This window comes from Oenanthe melanoleuca, chromosome 11 (genome assembly GCF_029582105.1).
Source record: "Oenanthe melanoleuca isolate GR-GAL-2019-014 chromosome 11, OMel1.0, whole genome shotgun sequence".
NCBI classification, from domain to species: Eukaryota; Metazoa; Chordata; class Aves; order Passeriformes; family Muscicapidae; genus Oenanthe; species Oenanthe melanoleuca.
The window spans coordinates 10,617,886-10,633,121 of NC_079345.1; the positions used below are offsets into that span (position 1 = coordinate 10,617,886).

The following is a 15,236-nucleotide window of genomic DNA, read 5'->3' on the forward strand; positions in this document are numbered from 1 at the left end:
CAAATCAGTGATTCACTCCACAATAAGGAGGAGTGATCTCTCTTCATTTCATTTCTAGATCTGAGTTTCATGTCTTGGCCAGAAAACAGGTTTTACTGGAATTGAGCATGAAATTATTACTTGTTGGGATGGAGTAGCAGAAGGTTTGGAGAATTTAAAAAAAAAAAACCTGAAAAATACTTCACTTAATAAGTAAGCAAATGACTTGTTCTACCATATAGAATAGGAAATTGGATAATGATCTTCTAAAATTTGACAATACTGAGGATAAAACACTCCTTTTTATTTCTTTTTTTTTCCCCAAGGAATGAATTAGCGAAGGAAAATAGCTAGTCAGTATGGTGTGATTTGTTCTATAAATACTTAGATAATTTTTATCATTATTTTACAAGTCTAAGGTGCAAGTAAGGTAAAATTACAGCAGTGAGCTTTTTCTCTGAACAGAAGCATTTATCTTCTGTGTGTTGGTACCATGGCACTGTCTTCAGTGTTTCTACACTGTTGTTTTCTACAGTCACTGATGTGTCTGCCTTGGATCATGTTGAAATTTTAGTTCTGCATTGTCTGAAGAGGAAGACAGGAAGTTCATCAGTAGTCCAGTTCCCCACTTGATCCTAGCAAGAGGACCACCAAGAAACAAAATTTATGGAAAGATTGTGCCCATACACCAAAAGTTTCCAACTCTGTGCATTTTAAACCGGGCCTAGTTCTATCTTCAACACGTGTTTTCTATCACGAGCCTTACAAACTAGTATCAGTGCTTTTTCAGCTGAAACAGGAACTGAACTAAACTAATGCTTTAAAGCTCAGGAAACCAAATTATCAAGGATATAAATATCATTGAAAATTGCCTGCAGATGGTTTAGCCTGATGTTTATTGGTGTTTGTGCTCGGCCAAATTATAGCAGCATAGGCAGTGTATTATGTGTATTAAGTAGTGTACTAATTTTTGTTTTCCTTTCACAATGAATGTTGCTGGAAATGATACTCAAAATGATTTGATCCATATTAGAACGTGAATAAATGGATAAAGCACATGCTATTTTTTCTTCTAAAAGAAGAATCACTTTAATTAATATCTCTTAAAAATGATATACTGTTATAATACCTAATATTATTTCTAAGGCAAAGTTGAAACTATAGGCTAATTCTGTAGTTGACACTGAACCAATTTGACCCTGAAAAGAATGCATTTCACTGCTTTACACCCTTTTCATTTATGCTTACAAAGAAATAAATATTAATTTGGCGTGGAATTTAAATGGAAAATATGTATTTTGCAGAGTCTTGTTTAGGTTGGTGACGAACTTTCATGTCATCAAGTTCAACTGTTAACCCAGCACTGCACTTCTAAATATCTCCAGGGATAGTGACTCCAGTAGTACCCTGAGCAGCCTGTTCCAGGGCTTGACAAGTTTTCCAGTGAATAATTTTTTCTTAATATCCAGTCTAAAATTTGTTTGGAGTGGAATTCACTGTTCGTGAATATACAATTTCAAAAATAAAGTCGATTTTTCTTTTAATTTCATTAATTGATATGGAATAATTTTTAAAGTTTATTAGAAGTATTTATTTTGATTCCACATTTGAATTAATGGTTTTCGTTGCAGAAAAAGCAAAAATAATCAGTATCAAAAAATCAAGAAAAATATGCTGTTAAATAGAATGATATAAAGTACATGAGCATGAGGTGGTAGAGGACTAGGAAGACTTTGAAATCCTTTTTAGGTTAGCAGTTGTTGAAACCACAGAGATGGTTCTCTTCTTTTGACAAGCATGTTTTCTTTATGTTTTCAGACAGTCGTTGTCTATGTTATTAATATGGAGATTTTGTCAGAATATTTGTTTTCTTGTACCTGATTTGTGTTACATGAGTAGCCTTTTTGTTTTGTTTCTTTTTCCGTATAATGGGTATTCAAATTCCTTATTAATTTTAGGAAGATATACCTGCTAATATGTGTAAAATTTTGGAATAAAAGCAGGATAGAGAATTATTATTTCAGCATCTGAACCCCATCATTATTTACTTGTATGTTCAAATCTCTGAATCATTTAACAGGACACATTTGTGGCCGTTCATTTAACTTTTTTTAACTGTGTTGTAGATTTTTTTTATTCACTGTTGCCTTTTGGCATTTTAAGAGCGTAGAAATTTCAGTTGTGTAGTGAAACTTCCCTGATTCCTCATGTCAGACTGTAGTTGAACTGTAGAGACCTGGAGGTAGAGTGTGTGCTCTTCTGACAAGTGTCAGGAGAGACATGTGCAAAGAATGGAGGAATCCATTCTTCTAACAGTCACCCTGCTGTGATAACAAGAGTGAACAGCTTTATGCAAGAGGTTTCCAGCCTGATCCTGACAGGTGCATCATTTCTTGGTGGGAAATGATTGTTATTCCAAGGAACAGACTATATGAAGTCATTGTTCCCCAAAGTAACAAAATCTGTGCCTCCATGTTTTAGAATAGAGCATGCATGCAATGTAAGCTTCACTGTAATACACTGAATTCATGCACAAAGTTTTCTACTTGCTGCTTCAAAACTCTGATCTCTGGAATTAAAAAAAAAATTTGATCAAATGTGCCTATATAAGAGCTTCTGTCCAGTTGCTTTAAATTACCTGCTAGTGCCTTTAAGTGTTGTTCTAAAAACAAAAATAAATAATCATTCAGGCTTTCATTGTAAAACATGTTTTATAGCTTAAAGCACTTAATGTTTTTTCACTTTTCTTTTGACAGACTGGTTTCATTTAGTTCTCTATTCTTTTCTGTAGTGCCTAGTAATTATCTTCTCACATGGTGCTTTTTAACAGGATGTTAAAATTTCTTCCTATTCAGTAGATCTGGAATTCCTTCAAGGAAGTGTGTACTTATACCTTGTATTGCAGAAAAGAAATGGAAATCAGCTAGAGAGAAAGTCTGGAATCCCAGAGAGAAATGTAGGAGAGTAACGCTACCCATAGCTTTATTCATGTGTTCATATTTGGTGTAAGATATCCTTTCCTGTAGCCTTAGATGTAACCTAACTTGATGTTACACATTTGAAATTATGCCTTTTGTAACATTTTTACATTGTAAAGCTCACAGACATTCACAGTTTGAACAATATTGCCAAGACATACCGAATGTTAGCTCTAAATTCCTGTCATTTTGTCAGTCTTGGTGTTTTTGGCCCCAGCACAAGCCACTAACTCAAGCCAGCTCCAACACAATACTGGAATTATGTGTTTGAAAGGAAAACCATACTTGGAGGCAATGGGTGTAATTTAAGTTCACAGAAGAAAACCATATATTTTGTGTAGTTGTTTGTATAGCCATATAAACACGAACTATACCATTGGGGTGGTAGGAGGGGGAACTAAAATGAAACATTTATGTAAGCCTGTGGATCTATGGCAACAAATTCTCTGTCCTTCTAGTACAGCTAAATAATTCTAAAGATGAAGGAAAGATTTAAAAGTGAGGGTCTTGGACTATTCTTGTGATGGAAAATGCTGAATTTAATTGATAAAGAGTTCTTGTTTATGCAGCAAAAGAATAAAAATCAGAATGCAGTTTAGTCTTTTATCCATTTTTAATGTTGATTTGTGTATTTACTCTAAAATTTACAGTGCTCAGTGATACCCCAGATGAGCAGGAACTTGAATGTGAAGATACTGATTTTGCTGAATCTGTTTGAAAAAAGAAGCAAAGAAATGCCACTGAACAAGACATTGATGGTGAGTTTTAGAGACCACTTTCTTGTAAACTTTTGTAGCTTAAAAACTATTTGTCAAATTTTTCTTTTCTCTACAAGATTTACTGTGAAAGTAATTGTTTGACATTGTGTCAAGAAGAAATTCTTTAATATTAACTAAAGGCTTCTACATTTGTTTGGAAAAGTCTGCAGAAACTATTACTGTCATTCCTTAAAATATGTTTAAAAGAACCAAAACCAAACAGCATCCCCAGCTCGCAGTAATTAATTTATTAAACCTAAGAACTTTAAGGACATGTCTGCTTCCTGTAATTCTCTATTTTGTTCAACATACTTCATTGTAATAGAACTATATATTTTTGTTAAAATTTAAGTCAGTAATTCTGTATTGCTGATGTCTGTATCTTATTTAAAGTTTCAGTGTAACCCCCAGAGTAGCTCCAGCTTTTGTGTCGTCCATATGAAACTGTATCCAAGACTGTGAAATAGTGGGGGGGTTTGTTAGGGGTCACCTCACTGTGAGCACCCCTCTTAAAAAATCTGTGACCAGCCCTTCACTGTGACTCCCCAACACAAGTGGAGGTGAGTAGCAGCTGTGGAATCTTCCCTTTCCTGGACCATTGGAGAGTGTTTTTATAGTGCTCATAAGAAGACTTGAGAAGGTTACTCAGTCCTCTCAGAGAGTGAAGGAAAATATTCTCCTTGCTTAGAGTTTTCTGTTGCCTGTGGTAGCAGGGTCACGGTTACCAATGCAAGGTTACGGTGCATTTTTTTCCTCCCTCTCCATTTCAATCCTCTTTCCTATTGTGGTGAAGCTCAGGGAAGAAGCTGAGAGTATCTTTGTGATAAATCAGTCCCTCTGTGGGTGCATGAACCAGCTACAAGCCTGGACACAGTGCACACAAGGTACCCTTTGCAGAGCAGGAATTCCAGTTAGCCCTACTGGAATGCCAGGCCAGTGTAACTTTGGTACCTCTAATGCTGGCGACAATTACCAAATCTTGAGCTATGGAGAGCTGAGTATTGAGGGAAAAAAAAGCTGAGTATTGAGGGAAAAAAATAGGCTTTCTTACCATTTCCATTATCATGCATCATTTTCATCCATGCAGTAGCTAAAATACTCAAGAGTATAAATACTCAAGAGTATAAATACTCAAAGTTCAAGGAACACAATAAGGAAATGCAAAGAATCAAATCTCCATACCCTGGAAATATAATACACAGATTTGATGGGCTTCTTAATGTGGCTGAACAGTTAAGCTTTTCTGCACCCATAATATTTCTCCAAGTAGTTGTACAAAAGCACATCTCTTCCAAAAGGTATTTTGTAGTCTCTCACTGGAAAGTTGTTTTTGTTCTATATTTTAAGACAACAGTTCCCATTATTATAATTCGTAGACTTATTAGTGATACAAATATAATTTTTTACCCTTGAAAGTTGCCTTTCACAAAACTCTTTAAAATACTAATCACCATCAGAGAGTATTATTATGACAGGAAGGACTGTTTTTTGTTACCAGCTATTGTTCAGTCAAAAGCTAATCATTATTATGTAACAACAGCTACTTCAATATTGAGGAGTATTTCTTCCCCTAATCATGAGATATTTGAACTAATTTTTACTTTATGTGCATTATATCTATTAAAGTGATAGTAATAGCTAAAATGCTTTTATTTTTTTTTCTTATCCACACTTCTGCCCTTTCCTGCAGATGCTATACAGTTATGTTGCATCCATAACATATAACACTGCATATTTTCTGAAAATTTAGACATTTCAGAGAATTGAAATTAATTTTGCATTAATGTATGTCAGATGATGGCAGAAGATTTTCTTGGAAAAATTTATTGGAAAAGGATATGTTCTTGAGATCTGGACATCAACTTCTATTAAATGTAATGGCATGATAAACAGAATTCCTGAGTAATGTGTACACATTCTCTGAGATGGATATTAGTTTGAGGGAAAAAGAATAAACTCAGATGCAGAAAACTTCATGGGACACTGCCACATGAAGATGTAGTCATTCTCAGATACCATGAGCTTCATTCACTCTATTTGAGGACTGCAAGCATGGATCTTTTTCATATCTTGTTCCTTTCATTGCTGATTGTGTGGAAGTGGCATCCATGAAATTTGAAGCAATAAGTGCATGACTAAGCAAGAGGATGGATGAAAAAGAGACTGTATAGTCAAAACACCTAACAGTAAGTCTCAGAGATAATGAGAAAACTGATAAAATAGGGTTAATGTTATGATATCATGAATTACAGTTATTATCCTGTTTTCCTTACAGTAAAAAGAATACTGTCCTCTGAAGTCTGCTCTGACAGTTCACTGGCTGATTTTTTCAAGAATGTGCAAAATATTTTGGATCTCAAAGAAGAGCATCCCATCTGTCCTATAACAGCTTTTTCAACAGGGTAAATGGTGGAAGGTTTAACCTGTGTTTTCCCTTCTCTAAACCTCTTCTGCGCTGTCCCAGCAGCCAGGCAGTTGCAACATGAAGCATCATTGCATTTTCCAGAGTACTTATCCTAATTAATAGAATAAATACATAACCTTGCTATTTGTCAGCTGTGTAATTTGCTTTGAAAAGATATGCTGTCAAGATTATTTGTTTTTATTCAAATTCCTTCTAGAGTCATGTTAGGCAGCCTCATTGCTTTTTGTGCAGGACTGGGAAAGAGCCTCTTTTTTGACTTAGCAGCATGTTTTAATCACAGCAGCAGAAATTCTGGCCCTCTGGGCTTACTTAGATATTGTAAAAGAGTGCAGTTTTAAATCATGTCAGCTAATTTCTGTAACATAGAAATTTTAAATACTGCTTTAAAACCCACATACACAAAGATGAAGATAGGTAGTTTAGTCTAGGGGAATTATCATCTTTGCTCATACTTCACTATTTTACAACACACAGAAGCTTAGAATTTTAAATTATTTTGCTTTGCACAAACTGGAAAGAACAACTTGTTATTTAAATACTAATAATTGTCCAGGCTGACTTGGACCCATCATACATACAGTATAGAAAATGCATTAATTGGTATATTTTTTACTTAAAATTATTTCTGATTATGCATGTATTTTTTCAATAGAGTTTAGAACACCTTTATTTACACATTGTGAAAAAATATTAATTTATATAGGCAGTTATTATATGAATAGTTTTGTTTATTTCAGAGTTAATTCCAGCCCTGATACTTTCATTGATGTACATTCTAGTTCTTAGAGTTCTTAGTTCTTAGTCCAGTAGGCTGACTATCTGAAAAGTAAAATTCCTTTATTATTTGTTTACTTCTTTTTTTTTTTTTTTTTTCTTTTTTTTTCTTTTTTTTTATGCATACTAGGAGCCGTTGAATCTGTCTAAATGCTAAGGAAGAACAAAAGTGAAGCCTTAAATGAAATTGCTAATGCTGTTTTGTAATGTTTCCTTTCTAGTTTTTGATTCACAAGATGATAGTGCAGTAATTGGAAAGCTCAAAGGAACAGTGGAAGCCCTCCATGCGCTGCCCTCAGTCGAGAGGGGAATGCAAAGATGACTATGAGGCATGAAAGGAAGTTTGCCTACAGAAGATCCTTCTCCCAGTGTAAATACATGCTTGATAGTGCATCAAAGATGAGATCTTTGTAATTCCTACAGTATATTTAATGTATAATTTATATGAAAAGGACGCTTGATTTGTAGTTGTAAAGTTTTGTATACTTTTCAGTCTGTTTGTTTTTATATTTTCCCCCTAGGCTAAGAATATCTCCACAATGGACAACGTCTTGTAAATAATTAATACCTACATGATTTAGCAATGTGCTTTATTTGCATTTTTAAGATTTTTTCCTACATAAAACAGTAATAAAAATGCAAGTCAAAATTTTAATTTTTAATAAAAAAACCATAAGCCTTAGAAAACTGATTAAAAATACTTTTATGTTATCCCTAATCACCCCGCTAAATGGAATGCCTGTGATTAGCCTCATTAAGAATTTTATACTGTGAAGATTTTATTAAAAGCAATATATGAAAATTACTTGGATTAATGTGTTAATCTGCCTCTTTAAAATGCTAATATCCATTTTATGCACATTAAATCTCAGTATGTGTTTTCTTTGATGCATGCAGTTCCTATCAATTAAATATAAAAAATTAGGCTAGTTGCAGGACTTATTAAATTACTGCAACCTTTTTTTAAATAACTTTTACCCTTCTACTAACATTATAATCAGCTGTTTATGGTTACCATAATTTGAAGTAGGGGGAGGGCAGGCGCAATCATTTTCTGTACAGTAGATGATTTACTTGCAGCCAACATCTGTCAAAGCACAAAAAGAAGCCATACAGTATCAGATTTTGCTTCACCTACTTTGGACTTTAGGGATGGACAACTGTTTTCATTTGGGTTTTGTCACTTTTAGAACTTACATCAAAGATATACAATAAATTGTTGTATATGAATAACTACTGTCTAGTGCGGAAAGTTAATTTTACAGCTTTTAACCAATCTCAGTGAAGGATTTAATTGATATTTTTAATGGAGCTGTGAATCAATGCTGCAAAAGGATTGTCTCTTGAGAACGAGGATATAATACATTTCATTTTTTAATTTACTTTTTTTTATTTGTCATTTTCTTCAAAGGATTTTATAGACTGTGGATTTCCACTGTTTGCAAACAGGCTATGTTTCTTCATAAGCATATGTAAAGTATTCAGAGAGATAAGTAATTTATTAAAATCTACCTAATTTGCCGTGATATATTAAATCTCTGCTTCAGTGATCACAGACCATTTCATTTAGAGAATTAGGCATTCCCTCTTTGTGTGATTAAAGCTCTGGAAAATGAGTTCTTTGCTCCTATTTGTGAACATTCAAAGCCTGCTAATGGCAAGAAGATGGAATAGATTATGAGACAATTCATTACAGTTCAACAGAAAAAAACCCTGCTATAATGCAGAAATGCAAGTATGAATATCTGCATATAGTTTGAACCATCTGTGCTCTAATGGCTTCAGTAATGGCTCTTCGTCTTCAGTAGGCTTTGAAATGACATCCATACAATATTAATTTGTTGATGTACATTATGAGGCCAATGGAATGAATATATTCTGACCACAGAAATCTCTGAATTCCAACATGGTCTGCTGCTTGACTCCATTTTAGGACCTACCATCTTCAGTAGTACTTCTCATCCAGACTTAGCCAATCCTCACAGCATTTCATTCCTCTGGAGCTTTAGGAGACCACAGACAGCTGCATTCCTAAACCCCTCCATTCTTCAGTTAATGGCCATATGTTTGTTGTCATTTGGGCTGGCACTTAGTTCATCATTTTGGCCACTATTTCTAGCTTTTTTTGGCTCTGTGCGTCTATATTGTCAATAAGACTGTTATTATACATTACAATAATTTGAAACAGCCAGATTCAACACTGAGATTAACTGAGTGGCTTTTTAGAAATTTAGTTGTGGTATTCTGTCAGGAGGTTCTTATTATTCTTCTAATACTTTGCAAACCAAACTAAATATCCTGCACATAAACAAAGAAGTGAACTGTATTAAGTTTTTGTGTGTGACTCTTTACTGACTTGCAGGAGAACTATGTTAACTGGTGCTTGTTTTCTTCTGAAATAAACCATGTGGTAAAATTAGAAAATCAGTGATGTTCATCTCACTTAAACATTTACAGTAACACCCTTAACACTTAATCTTCGCCATCTGTAGTTGGAAACTTAGAAACCGAGCGTTCATATATTCATTAAACACAGATCTCTTCAGTAAGTTACTGCAAAATATTCCAGTTGACATTTGGTTACATTGTGTTAACTGTTCTCAGTGACTCCAACATTAACATGTATAATTTGCCTCAGGTTCCTAGACATATTTCTTCGTAAAGCTCACCGTTACTCAGTTTCTGATTTTAAAAAAATAATCCCGATTTCTATTCATGTTTATTGCTAAAACAGATATAATATTCAGCAAGGATTTTCCCAGCAGATGGATTGTATTATCTTATGCAACATAAACATGCGATCATACCAGAAAGTTTTGTTCTTGCATTAAGTAGTCTGTATTCCCAAAATGCTCTTAAATCTTAATTCTAAATGCTACATTGTGCAGGGAAAGTGGAAAATGTAGCCTAGTACTATTTTGTCTAGATTTTAGCAATGAATAGCTTGAAGAAACCTTGCCTCTATGTAATCTCTAGGCTAAGATACAAATTAAAGCTGGGTATTACCATGCTTTTAAATGTTACATACAATTAACATACATTTTTGTGGCATAGATGAATTTTTACTATGGCATAACTTGGTCACCACAGGCGTTCTACATAAGATGAAATGACAGTGTCAAATGATCAGTTTTGTTATTATCTCTTTTCCCATTTATCAGTACAGCTTTTAGCTTTATTATGATACCTTCTGGTGTGATATGATAACTGTTGTTTTCCAGTTTCCCAGGAATGTTGATCAAGATGGAAAATTTTTTAGCTCAAATAAACTTTATCTGTTTTAAATGTTGTTTTTAACCTTTTATAACCTTAACCTAGGAAGAGAAGTTATAAGAGTAAATACATTATGGACCAGGTAACAGCTCTGAATTTTGCTGTAGAGTAAGTCAAAGCTTATCTCATTATATTAGAGTAGATATAACATTATCAATGTTTCGTAAATCAATATTAAAGTTAATAGTAATATTCCTTTAAAATGCTTTTTATTACTTTAAGGCACAGTGAGACATTGTCATAGTTCAAGAAGTCTGCAAACATATCAAGACTAAATCTTAGCTGTAAAATTTAATTTTGTTGTTTTGTATTGGAATTGAGAAATAAACTGAAATACAGGTTTAAAAATGTGCTACAAACTGTATTTCATATTTCAGAGCCAGAGAAGAATTATGTGTTTTAATTACAAACAAGTCTTTTTGCAGGTGTTAACAGTGACTTATCCATCAGTTTTTTGAGATATTCCAAAAGATAATAAATATTTTTATCTGACTTCACCTACATTACTGTTTATGTTATAGCTTTTAGCAATTGGACTAGATCCCAATCCTGCAACTGATACTGAGTTGGAAGAAATGTGTGAAATTAATTGCAGAATATAAATTCAGGTTAGTACCTTAGTATGCACATGATAAAAATTTGCTTTTGGCACAGAAAGCCCCATGTGTACTGCTTTTTGCTTTTTGTTTCTTTTTGGTATTTATGACGAATTTTAATTCTTTTTCCATCTTTTAAAATGAGACAAGACAACTTCTGAGGAACTTGAATCATGCATCTGTGGGTTTTAGAAGCATTTTAAAGGGGTTTTTTTGTGTGTATTAAGGTCCTTGCTGAATCATACTTCAAACTCTCAGCATCTGGTAGCATTAAAGTCTAATTCAGTCCTAGCAAGATTTCATCTCCAACAAGAGCTGCTTGTAAATGATCAGGTACCAGCTGAGGATACTTCGTCTGTGGAAGTAAGCAATTACAAACCTTTGGACAGAAATGCTGATGAGTCTCAGTGGTAGAAGTTCTGTCACAATACTACATTAGGATAGGACCATTCAGGTTAGAATAGGACCCACTCAGGTGGTCTCTAGTCCAGCCTCCTGCAGGGTTAGGGGTATCCAGTCTGGGCTCAGTTTCTGTCTGTGTGCCCTTTCCTGAGCAGGTTTCAGGCCAGCCCAGGTACAGCCCTGAGCAATGGGGTCTAACATCAACAGCTGACCATTACTGGTATCTAAATCTTCTTACTTCAGTAGTTCAATATCTGCAACTGTGCAAGACACGTCCTGAAAATGATCTAGCAGTGATTTGTTTGTGGATTTGGAAAATAATCTATTTCATAGTTAGACAAAATGTCATTCTTGTTGGATGCAAAATTATTTCCTACATATTCAAGCAGCAAGAACGGAAGGGTCCTTGAAGAGCCATTGGGAAAAAAGGTCAATTTTTTAACCTATTACTACAACAACAAAAATGATCAATACAGTGAAGTTTCTTTTTCTTGAAAAACTGTTAACCAGTGTTTATTTTGATTACCTACTTGTAAGTATAAATAGCTACAGTAGCTGATAGTCTTTGATTTCAATGATAATGAAGAACAGAAGATGTTCTACCATATACAGGGCAATTTTCCCAGAGAAATGAAAGGAGACACCAATCAGCATCTAATTCCAAACACAATGTACACGAGAACACAGCAAATGTAAGAAAACATAAGAAAATCTTTACAGAGAATCTTTCCACATTTTGAAAATATTCCTTAACCTTTCCTCTGTAATAAGCAGGTACTTTAGTATAGCAAAATCAGTCTCATTTGGAAACTTTCCAATTGATATTGTCAGTGGTATAATTTGCATCTTAGATGAAATGCACAAAAATGGATCTATTTATAAAACAGACCCAGTTGTGTATCAGCATGCAGTAGACATAAACTCAGCAACAATATATATTGGCAGGCCTATGTATAGTTAAAGCAAACAAGTCAGTGTAACTTGTCATTTATTTTAGAATTTAATTCAGTGATTGACTCAAAGTCTGTAGCAACAGAGCTTTTTGCTCTGTTTGTGAAAGTTTGTGGGATTATATTTCCACCCACAACATCAGACCTGTACAGCTGTTGATGGATCCTACAGCAGCACGTGTTGTGGGGAGCACTGAGTGCTGGAGCTTTGGGGAATCTCTCTCTGTATCTTATCTCTTTGAGCTGGCCTGTTTAGGAAAGCACAGAATTTGCCTGTTAGGAAGCCTGTAAGTGTGAGACAAGCTTTTTCTGCATTTCCATCCGTCTCTGAAGGACAGTCTCCCTACAGCAGGAGAGGCGATTTTCTACTAATGTTTAGTTTTGTTTTAAAATCAACAGAAGGGCTCTGGGGAAAGTTGACAAAACTTCCTAGATGCTACAAATCAAAATACTTTTTGTGTTTCACTTCTCTTGCAGTTAACTGGGAAGTCCAAATTCTACCAGGCCCATAACCTTAATTCTTGCACTTGGTTCATTGTAAATTTTGGTGAACTTTGGCAAGTTGCAGTGGTGACAGAAAAAAACAGACCACAGAAAGATGTAGGGAAACAGATTAAGCTCTAAGAATTAGTTTATAGTTAAGAGGGCAACAGATTGGCTTGATAATCCAACAGAATTGTTTCCTCCTAACAGAAGTAATCCTTGAAATAGTCCCAAATAAAGGCATCTGTGATGTTGCTGAGAGAAAGGCTTTTATTCAAATAAGAGTTGAAATTATTTACACATTTACTGGAAGCTTCCCTCCATCTTTATGCTTGCCATGTGAGAAATGAGGTTTTACAATTAATGAAGGAAGAAACATAACTACTTGTGACTGTTCTGCTGTATTTAAGCTAATTCCTACACATCAGTGCCCATCATCTGGGAAGAAGCAGAGAGGACTGGAATCTTTTCATAATGTTTCCCACTTCTGTTGAGGCACATTTAGGAAAATCCCTGTAACCACAGACCACCAGGGTGCAGCCTGGCTGCTGCAGGAGCACCTGGTGGAGGAGAAAGCAGAGGTGGGACCTGAGAGATTTAAGAGCTAATGTCTACCTGAGAGTAACTTCAGTAACTGAGTGGCTGCAAGGAATATGGGCTCCTTCTTGGGGTTGCTGTATGTCAGTGGGAAAAGGGAAGGAAAAGATGGGTCCGGAGGTGAGGAATTTACGTGGGAAGTATGCTGGGAGACAAGGAACAAGAAAAAATAAGATGGGGAAATTAAAAGGAAAATGGAGAGAGAAGTTAGAATTGTAAAGAAGTGGGTGTCCTATCCAAAGTAAGCTTTCCCACTGAGCTTCTCCTCAGCATCAGTAGCACACCTGGGTTTGGATGCAAAGGGATGGCCCAAGAGGGGATCCCAGAGGGATGTGGGAGGATGGTGTGAATATGGTTTTGTCTTTGCTCATTTGCCTGTTTTAGTGTTGAGCCCGATTTCTTGAAACTTTTACATTAGAGCAAAAGGAGGTTTCCACAAATGTCTGCAGGATCTTTGCCTTGGATGCATACTTGCCAGGACTTTACTAGCAAGTCTGTCACACAGAGGTTATTTTGTACAAAGGGAAGATGCAGGACACAACTGAACTTCACAGTCTGTTTGGTTGTCCTTCCTCAGCAACATCATCTACTGTCCATGTGAAATCAAACTCTGGACACAAGTGTGCAGGCAAATGAACTGAAGTTGAGTCCTGGCACACAGCTCATGAAAGGGCACACAGACAGAAAAATATTAGTGGGAGACAAAGAGCGTGCTGGAAAGCAGCTGTTTGATTTCACTTGGAATTCAGTCATGGCAAAACACATTAACAGGACAGTATGATGCTTCTCAGACTTAGTTAAAAGACAAAATAACTCCAACAAAATACCAAAAATAAAATAAAATAAAATAAAATAAAAAAATGCAAAAAGAAAAAACAAACAAAGTCACAACAAAATAGAAACCAAAAAACCCCACCCAGTCATTTGTCAAACATTAGAAATTAAGGGATGGGGTAATCTCTTGTGGTAAAATGTCTGGTGTGCTTTTTTTTTTACTATGCTTTTTATGATTAATTTTTCTTGTGAAGTAGTACTGTTGATACCAGTTACACACATGCTCTCTGAATATTAACATGAAAATGTAAGTTCATTTTGGGAACTGCTGGAGGGTGGATGCTATTCACAGCTTGTAATCGTTGTTTATGTTATGCTCTGTCTATTAAGTAAAATAGTTTAAGTGCACTAACTGAAATGCGAGATTTATGTTTAAGGTGGGGTTATGTTTAGAGAAATAATTGTTAGCTGCATCACTAAGAAAAGCAAATATAAATTCATTTTCTTTGGGTTTAAAGCCAGACAAGACATTAATTGTAAATTATTCTGACTCCTTAACAAAGGCTCTTGAATTTAGTTACTTGCCTGAATTGCTGGAGGATCTCAGGCCACTTTAGGAAGAAGGTCTGCAGTCACTTTCTCACTTTGTTACTGCAGTTTGACATCCAGTGTGTTTTACTCTCAAGCTTGAAGTTTAAATGGAGCGTGACGGTTTGTCTGATTTGGTTCCCATTATTTGACATCCTTCACTTGAAATCATGGTTCTACCCAAATTTGCTAAAATCTCACCTGAAATCTGTCCACTTCATTGTGGAAACCTCACAGAAAGACTAGCCCTGGTTTTAGGGGTTTATTACAAGTGTTATTGTTCTACTTGACAAGGTTTGCTATAAGAAAATTTTCAGTGCTATGCTACTTCTTTACTTTCCCCAATCTGATAATTTAGAAAACTAAACATAGCTTTTAAAGGTAAATCAGTTTGTTGCATATTAAATGATAAAAATTATATAATATTTTAATTAAAAATAGTTGTATAATATAGTGAGGCACATATGGAAAATACTATTTTATGTCTGACTTTTTTTTTCCTTTGTTAGCATGCCTCATTTTAGCATTTGCTGTCAGGGGAAATGTATGGCAAAACTTCCATTTTTCAGTTGATTCTAACTCAATACACAACATAGAACACTGTTTTATTCTTAAATATGAATTCATTGTTAAACACAATCTCATTATGCATGCTAAAA

At 34.9% G+C, this 15,236-nt stretch overlaps 1 long non-coding RNA gene across 1 annotated transcript; it reads left to right on the plus strand.

The window, feature by feature from the left end:
- Nucleotides 1–1,728: 1,728 nt before the first annotated feature.
- Nucleotides 1,729–7,719, plus strand: LOC130257739 (uncharacterized). The gene is made up of 5 exons (XR_008841376.1): nt 1,729–3,715; nt 4,109–4,275; nt 5,406–5,901; nt 5,991–6,117; nt 7,136–7,719. It is a non-coding gene; the product is annotated as an uncharacterized LOC130257739 (long non-coding RNA).
- Nucleotides 7,720–15,236: the final 7,517 nt, after the last annotated feature.